This window comes from Lissotriton helveticus, chromosome 5_1 (genome assembly GCF_964261635.1).
Source record: "Lissotriton helveticus chromosome 5_1, aLisHel1.1, whole genome shotgun sequence".
NCBI lineage: Eukaryota > Metazoa > Chordata > Amphibia > Caudata > Salamandridae > Lissotriton > Lissotriton helveticus.
Window position 1 is genome coordinate 771,156,008 of NC_136065.1, and position 9,707 is coordinate 771,165,714.

Consider the following 9,707-nt stretch of genomic DNA (forward strand, 5'->3'; position numbering starts at 1 on the left):
GTAGTCTTTTTTTTTCTATTTATTTTTTTCGTATCCCAGGTGGGCGTCGACGTCTCACCTTTTGGTGTCCTTCCTGTGACATCAGCGCACTTCCTGCTGAAGCTCCCACCCTTGGGCGCCATCAGATTCTCTTTTCCGCCGTTGGGTCTGGATCGTCACCGAGAGGTTCCAGAAGAAGATAAAGACGGAAAATATTGGAGAATACTGCTCAAAAAGCAAGACCACTAAACCGGGACGATGACGAAGAAGGATGAGAACATCGAAAACGTCGACGTCCAACAGAGAATGCGCACAGAGGGCCCCCTGAGCGCAGGAATGGACAAAACCCCTTTCAAATTCTGCCGCAATGTCACCACAAATAGGCGCAGAAGGACCAGCATCCAGTTTGCAACCTCTGCCTGCCGGTCAACCACGAGAGCAAGGACTGAAACGCCTGCTCCGATTTTACCCCAAAGACGCTCAGAGTAAGGGAAAGACAGAGGAGAGCCAACTACAACATGCAAGGCCAAGGTCAACCTCCGTCGCTCCGGGACTTAAGTCTCTCCAGTGGGGAAGAGGGCAATAGTGCCGAGGGAGCAGATGTTCGGTCGTAGAGACCGAAACAAAAACTACAAAGGAGGTAAGAGACATCGACCCCCTAAGACCCCGACACTCTTGAAAATCAGTCAGACTCTCGAAAAACAGAGTCTAAGTCCTCAAAAGGAGCACTGGCGCCGAAACATTCGACGACTGAGCTACATCCAGGGACCAACAGCCCAGTGGATCCTTCGAAAAGGACTCCCAGTTGACGAAAACACAAGACAAGCTGAGGTCGTCGAAGCACGTCTCGGAAAAGGAGAGCTCGACGCCGAAGGAAAAGGACCCGAAGAGACTGGCCGAATCCCTCGATGCCGAACAGACCACCGAGATGGAGAGGAAGAAAAGAAGGCTCTAGGCCGAAATGGATAACATCCTGCAAAGGAAAAAGGAATTCGACGAGCGGATGAAAAGGTTCACCATCCCGTCGAAGCTAACGACGATCGTCAAGGTTGAGGACGAAGAGGAGTTTGACATGGAAGAGCCGCCGAAAACTGGAGCCCCAGGAACACCAAGAGGAAGAGGGTCTATACTATTAAGAGGGAGAAGACCAGCAAACAAGTTTGGGGTCGGCTTCCTCGGTGGCGCAGGACCTGGATTGGAAGGACTTAGACGATGAAAGCCCGGAAGAGTCTGTTGAAACGTATCCTTCGAGGCCTTCGCCGCCAGATGTCATTGGTATCTACAATATGGTCATAAGGAATGCGGCAGCAGCATATGGGGTGAAGCTGGAAGAAGAGAAACCAAAAGCCTGCTTCCTCTTAGAGACCCTGCTCCCCACTCAAACTAGGAGTCAATTCCTCCCCATGCTCCCAAGTGTCCTCGACCAGGGAAGGGAAGCATTTAAGGACCCATCAAGCTGCAGGTCTGTCACACCTAGGACAGAGAAAAAGTACAAACGTTCCTCTAAGGATCCACCATACATCCAAGGGATCCGTCACGGCTGACACCATCATTGCAGCAACAGCCAGAAAGAGGGCCATCGTCCCCACAAACTCCGGCCCACCTCTAGACAAGGAGAGTAAGAGGGTAGACCTCACTGGTAGGAAAATAGAGAGGAATGCAGCAGTCCACTGGCACATTGCCGACTAATGCCCTACTCAACAGACATGCGTACCAGCATTGTGAGGAGGTCAGACAGCTACTCAAACACCTCCCTGGACAGTACCAACAGAGAGCAACACACCTGGTGGAGGAAGGGAAGAACATAGCGAACTCAGGCTTGAAATTAGCCCTGGATGCAGCAAACACGTCCAGTAGGCTCATAATGATCGGGGTCACAAAGAAGGGATGCCTGGCTGAGGAGGTCCGGTTTCAAGCCTGAAGTCCAGAATAACATTCTGAACACTCCCTTCAACGGAGAAACTCTGTCCCGAGCGCCAGTGGATGAGAAACTGGCACAACTCAAGAAAGAGAACGAAACTGCAAGGGGGTGTTGCAAATCAGAGGAATGAGAAGGGGCACCCCGACACAGAGGCCAAACGGAAGAGGGGGAAACCAGCCGGGAACGTCACACCAGACATTTCGGCCGACCTACCAGGGTGACAATCAAGCACAGCAGGGCCAACAGAAACAAACCTGTCAATACCAGCCTTGGGGCCAGTCCTTTTGCGTGAGGGCGAAAGGACGAGGGCAAACAAAAAGAGGGGGTCAGCAACCCACCTCAAAGTGACAGCACCACCAAGTATGCCCACCCCCACGACACCTCTATGGGAGTGGCACAACAAAGCCAACAAAAAAGGGTTACACGGACTAAAGATCAATGAACATGTAACACTAGTAGGAGTTAGATTAAAACACTTCTTCCAGGAATGGAAGAAAATAACAACAGACAAATGGATACTGAACATTATACAGTTTTATACTGCATAGAACTAGAGAAGGAACCACCAAAAAGGAAAGCGCGCTCCGCAAAAGAACTAGCGCTACTCGTAGAGGAAGCACAAGAACGCCTCCACAAAGAGGCCATAGAAACAGCACCATTCAAAGAAAGAAACAAAGGAGTGTACTCAAACTGCTTCCTCGTACCAAAGGTGGACGAAAAGTTAAGACCCATCCTGGACCTACGGTTCCTAAACCAATGCATAAAAACGCAAAAATTCAAAATGACATCTCTTCAAGAAGTCATCCCTCAGATAAGGAATGGAGATTTTATGTCCACCATAGACCTAAAAGACGCCTACCTACACATTCCCATGAACAGACAGCACAAACATCTACTGAGATTTACCATCGACAAAGCACACTACCAGTTCACTGCCCTGGCCTTCGGACTAAAATCTGTGCCACGGGTCTTCACCAAGTGCCTCGTAGCTGTGGCAGTGCAGCTTCGGAGGGAAGGTATTAATGTATACCCCTACCTCGACTACTGGCTAATAAAGGCAAGTTCCTACAAACAATGCAAAGAACATGCACAGCGGGTCACATAGATGCTAACAGAACTCTGATTCTCAATACACTGGGGGGAATCCTTAATGGAACCAGAACGAGTGAAGATCTTCCTAGGCGCACAGATCAACACCATACAGAGCAAAGTGTTCCCCAGCGACAAGAGAACACTTACCCTGCTGAAGGAGACACATCGGTACTAGAAGGGGCGAGCTCTGACAGTGAGGACAGCGAGCAATATCATGGAGATGATGGCGTCCTCCATATACTTAGTCCCCAATATACAGCTCCACATGAGACCATTACAGGAATGGCTGCAACAACAATGGTCACAAGCTACGGGGAGTTGGGAAGATCTAGTGGTTCTAACACACAAAGTGCAGGAGGAGATGGTGTGGTGGAACAAGGAGAACATAACAAAGGGGAAACCTCTGACACCACGAAACCCAACAGTGACCATCACCACAGACTCATCCCAGAAGGGAAGGTGCGGGCCTGTGGACCCCAACAGATGCGATCAAACACATCAAATATCTGGAACTGAAGACTGTGTTCCTTGCACTAAAAGCCTTCCAGAAATAACTGTACTGGCAGAGTGCTGATACAAACCGACAACACCACAACGATGTTCTACATCAACAAACCGGGAGGAACACAATCAGTCGCACTATCCAACCTAGCACAGGACATATGGAGATGGGCCATCCCACTCAAGATAGACTTCCTAGCTATACACCTACCAGGAAAGGACAACGTGAAGGCGGACAGTCATTGGCATCCCACGAGTGGGAGCTCAATGCACAAGAAACACGAAGGCTATTCAAGAAGTGGGGGACACCAACAATAGACCTATTTGCAACACACCAGAATGTAAAATACCGATACTTTGCATCCAGGGGAACAATCCCTATGGGTAAGCTGGTCGAAAAAATTTGCCTACGATTTCCCCCCTGATACTGCTGATGCACAGGGTACTCCGCAAATGCAGAACCAGCAACATGACGCTGATTCTGGTGGAACAACAGTGGGCCAGGCAGTCATTGTTCTCACAAATAGTGGAAATGGCGCAGGGACCACCTCACAAGTTTGGAAAAAGGATGGACTTACTCTCCATGCAAAATGGAGAGGTACTCCACCCAGAGAGCCTCTGCCTAGCGGCATGGCTCCTGAAGACCTAGAGTTGCACACCTAAAACTGCCGGATAGCACACTGCAAGTGCTACGAGAGGCAAGGAGACCTACAACACAAAGGTGCTATGTGGCAAAATGGAGTACACCTAGCAGCGATAGTAGCCTACACAAGATGAGACCGGAAAGAGCTTCTTTACATCACAAGTAGTAAAAAGATTCCTGGAAGGAGCTAAAAGGATCGCACCACCAAAGAGGATGATGCCACTGGCATGGAACCTTAATTTAGTCCTAACAGAACTTATGAAGGCGCCTTAAGAGCCAATACATAAGGCCTTGCTCACAATGAAGACTGCCTTTCTAGTGGCAATCACCTCGCTACGCAGGGTAAGTGAACTGCAAGCACGAACGCTACAAGAACCTTGACAGGGTGGTGATGAGAACGGACCCACACTTTATGCCAAAAGAGGTGTCAAGGTTCCACATGAACCAAACAATACAGATACCAAGCTTCTTTCAGAAACCATCCACAAGCGCATAGAGGGCACTGCACACTCTGGACGCTAGAAGGGCAGTAATGCATTACATAGAAAGAACTAAAGAGCACAGGAAAACAAAGCTGTTGTTTGTCCTTCGCAAGCGGCTTCCTGGGTAGACCAGTAACTAAGGCCACCATTGAACGATGGATCACTCAAATGATACAATTCTGCCACAACCGGGCAGGCCAAGAACTAAGAGGGGCACAAGCCCACTCTACCAGGAAAAAGGGAGCAACATTAGCCTTCCTGGCTAACACAACCATTCAAGACATATGCCTGGCAGCAACATGGGCTTCAGTGCACACGTTCACGAAGCACTACTGCGTGGATATACAAATGAACAAGGAAGCACAAGTAGGAGAAAAAGAGCATCAACATATATCCAACAACCAGCGCTCATCTTCCACCCAGCCGCCACAAACATAACAAACCGCTACAAAGTCTATGCACAGCATAGTCAATCCAGAATGATTAACGCAGCAAAACGAATAGTTTCTTACCTGTCTGTGTTGTTTTGCAGCTTGAAGATCTTTCTGGATTCACTAGCGAACCCCCCCCACCCCCGCCAGAAAGATGAGGCAGGAGAAGAAGGTGACAATACAAGGACAATATACAAACAGACACCTTAAGGGACAAAGTGGAAATTGATTTACTTTGAGGGAAAAGTTGAAAACATTGCCAAAGGATTCCCGAACACAAAAATAAGAAAAAAGAATCCGAAGATGGCGCCCAAAGGTGGGAGCTTCCGCAGGAAGTGTGCCGACGTCACAGGAAGGACACCAAAAGGTGGGACATCGACGCCCACCTGGGCTACGAAACAAAAAGTGAGAAAAGACTACAATTCCGGACCCAACCACTAGACCGCGGAATAATGCACAGCATAGTAAATGTAGAAAGATCTTCAAGCTGCAAAACAACACCGACAGGTAAACTATTCGATATTTATAAATACATATACATACATCCTTACCAGTTACAAACTGCATTACACCTGTTTTTGATGCAGGAGTCAATCACTGTTTGAAAAGTACACAAATTGTTTCTCTATATTTGCAGTTACACAAAATTTAGGACATATCACAGCTCTCTCTCCACCAAACCACTCAAATGTACAGCGTTTAAAGATCATACTTTAAACACTAATATGGTTCAGAACCCTGTTTGCACCTGGTGGGATTTCAAACTTTTTTTTTTTGAAGAAGGCTTGCTTGGGGATAACACTGCCTTACTACTCTCACGCAGTCAACTTCTACTAAGGGGTTGGATCTCACACAGGAAGACTTACAAACCCCTACTAGAGTGCTGTCTTCAAAGGCAGCACACTCCCTTTTTCACCAAGGGAGCCTGTCTTCACAACACAACAAAGTGTTTCCCACAAGAACAAATGGTGAGGTAGCTTTTGTTACAGAAGACTGACCTAAACCACAATGTTGGGCATGGCAAACCAACCATTCCGATCCTTTGCTGGAGTAGAGGGGGGACAGAAGGTGAGACAGCTGTGCTGGGAAGACTGTTTGGATCGCTATGCCCTATATAATGTTTGAGACCAAAGGGAGAGTCGGCTCCTACCAGGGAGACTGATCTTGACACCATAAGGGGGCTGGCAACTCGCAAACTGATTTGACTGCAACTTCCATATCAGCCACGTACAGCTGGCGACTGGGTTTGACCGCAACCTTTTAATATGCCACAGAAGGTGGTGGGATAACACCCCATCCACTAGATAAGACACGTGCACCCACAGTTAACAATCGTTTAGGAAGGCAAAGCTTACTAGGACCACGCCACAGGGTTCCTCACAACATCTAATCCTCCAGCCAGGGACTTATACTCAACATAATGTGTTTTAACAATGCAAAGAAAACCGCCCTTTACCAGGTTGCTTTTATGTTACAATAGATCTAAACCTACATAAAGGCACGGGTACAAGATTAAAAGGTGCACAATTTAAACCTCACTGCTAAGAAATGAAAGCACAGTCAGGAATGAGCATGCTCGAGGGTTAAAGTATCTCACCCTTGCACTTTATCATTGGTGTACTCAATGGTATTGAAGACATGCGTTCACCTGTTCCAAAAGGGGCCCTATTGTAAAAAGCCCAATATACACAGTACAAATTAAGGGCCATGGCCCAAATCAGAACATTTAGGGCCTGTGTTGTTCCACAGAAACAGTAAAGCACATACATCTCTTAGCACTAAACACCTTCCAAACCCACATTGGTGAACCAGTTGTGGCGAACCCAAAGCAGGTATACACTTATGTAAATATACTTGTAGCACACATACATATGTCCATGCCTATAGATGGTCATGTCAACATCTTTGGAATACAACAGGATTGTACATGTTTGGCAGGGGAATATATATATTTATAGTTATATGCATTTTTATATGTACAAACTAAAGTGCCCCAATATCAGCCAGCACCGGCTTACTATACAAAGACATTGTACATATAAAACACAAGACAAACCTAGGTCGTCAAAGCATGTCCCCAAAAAGGCACACAACACCGATGGAAAAAAAGGCGACATCGACATCCGGCGGAACACTCAACGCCAAACAGGCCACCGAGATGGAGAGGAAGAAGAGAAGGCTCGAGGCCGAAATGGACAGCATCCTCCAAAGAAAGAAGGATATTTGACGAACGGATGAGCAGATACACCAACCCTTTGAAGCTCACGACGATTGTGGAAGTAGAAGTCAAAGAGGAGTTAGACGCTGAAGATCTGCCAAAAACACCGGAACCTGCAGATCTGCAGGATGAGGAGGGCATAGATTACTACGAGGGAGAAGGCGAGGAAGACCAACAAACAAGTTTAGGGTCGGCATCCACAGTGGTGCTTGACCTGGTTTGGCAGGACCTCGATGCCGAAAGCCCAGAAGAGGCTGTAGAGACATATCCTTCGAGGCCGTCGCTGCCAGACGACATTGGCATCTACAACATGGTCATCAGGAATGCGGCTCCAACATACGGGGTGAAACTAGAGGATACACCTAACAGGAATAAAAATAGAGAGGAATGCAGCTATTCACTGGCAAGGTGTTCCCTAGCGAGAAGAGAACACTTGCCCTGCTGAAGGAGACACATCAGATACTAGAAGGGGCAAACTCTGACAGTGAGCAAACTGGGGATGATGGCTTCCTGCATACACCTAGTCCCAAATGTACGACTCCACATGAGACCATTCCAGGAATGGCTCCAACAACAATGATCACAAGCTACAGGGAGTTGGGAAGATCTAGTGGTTGTAAAGCATGCAGTGCAAGAGGAGATAGCGTGGTTGAACAGAGAGAACATAACAAGGGGGAAGCCTTTAACACCACCAACTCCAAGAGTGACCATCACCACAGACGCATCTCAGATGGGATGGGGAGCACACATGAACCAGCTCAAGGTGAGGGGCCTGTGGACCCCCCCACCGATGCGATCAGACACATCAAATACCTGGAACTAAAGACTGTGTTCCTTGCCTTTAAAGCCTTCCAGAAACAACTGTACAGGCAGAGAATGCTGATACAAACCGACAACACCATAACGATGTTCTACATCAACAAACGGTGGAACACAATCAGTAGCGCTATCCAACCTAGCGCAGGAAATATGGAGATAAGCCATTCCACTACAAACCGACCTCCTGGCAATACACCTACCAGGAAAGTACAATGTGGATGCAGACAGGCTCAGCAGACTGACATTAGCATCCCACGAGTGGGAGCTCAAAACACAGGAAACTCTAAAGCTATTCAGGAAGTGGGGGACCCCAAAAATAGACCTGTTTGCAACACACCAAAATGCAAAATGCCAATAATTTGCATCCAGACAGCCATGGGAACAATCCTAGGGAAATGACCTATGGATAAGCTGGTCGAAGACATTTGCCTACGCAGATACACAGAGTGCTCAGCAGATGCAGAACCAGCTACATAACACTGATTCTGGTAGCACCACAGTGGGCCAGGCAGTCCTGGTTCTCACAAATAGTGGAGATGGCGCAGGGCCCGCCACACAGGTTAGCAAAAAGAAAAGACTTGCTCTCCATGCAACACGGGGAGGTGCTTCAGCCAGAGAGCCTCTGCCTAGCAGCCTGGCTCCTGAAGACCTAGAGTTTACGTACCTAAAACTCCCAGAGAGCACGCTGTGGGAGGCAAGGAGACCTACCACACGGAGGTTCTATGTGGCAAAATGGAAATGTTTCACACAGTGGTGCATCATGGAAAAGCTCCACAAGAAAATCACCAAGGAATCAACAGTGCTAAAATATTTACCACACTTGCTAAAAACAAACCTAAGCTGTACCTCGCTGAAAGTACACCTAGCAGCGATAGTAGCCTCCACAAGAGGGAAGACTGGAAAAAGCTTCTTTACATCCCAGGTTGTAAAGAGATTCCTGGAAGGGGCTAAAAGAATCTCCCCCCTCTCCCCAAAAAGGATGCCTCAGCTGGCATGGAACCTTAATATAGTTCTAACTGAACTTATGAAAGCACCTTTTGAACCAATCCATAAGGCCTCACTACAGATGCTCACAATAAAGACAGCATTTTTGGTAGCAATCACCTCGCTACGCAGGGTATGCGAGCTGCAAGCGCTCACACTACAATAACCCTACATTCAAATTCACAATGACGGGGTGGTAATGAGAACAGACCCACACTTTATGCCAAAGAGTTCCACATGAACCAAACAATACAGATACCAAGTTTCTTTCAGAAATCATCCACAAGCGAGGAAAGAGTACTCAACACGCTAGAAGGGCAGTAATGCATTACATTGAGAGAACTAAAGATCACAGGAAAACAAAGCAGTTCTTTGTTTCCTTTGCTGGCAGTTTCCCTGGAAGACCAGTAACAAAGGGCAACATTGCAAGATGGATCGCACAAACTATTCAATTCTGCCACAAGCAGGCAGGCCAAGAACTACTAGGAGGGGCACGAGCCCATGCTACCAGGAAAAAAGTAGCAACAATTGCCTTCCTGGCAAACACGCCCATCCAAGACATCTGCCTGGCGGCAACATAGGCTACAGTGCACACGTTCACTAAGCACTACTGCGGGGATATACAGATGAACAAGGA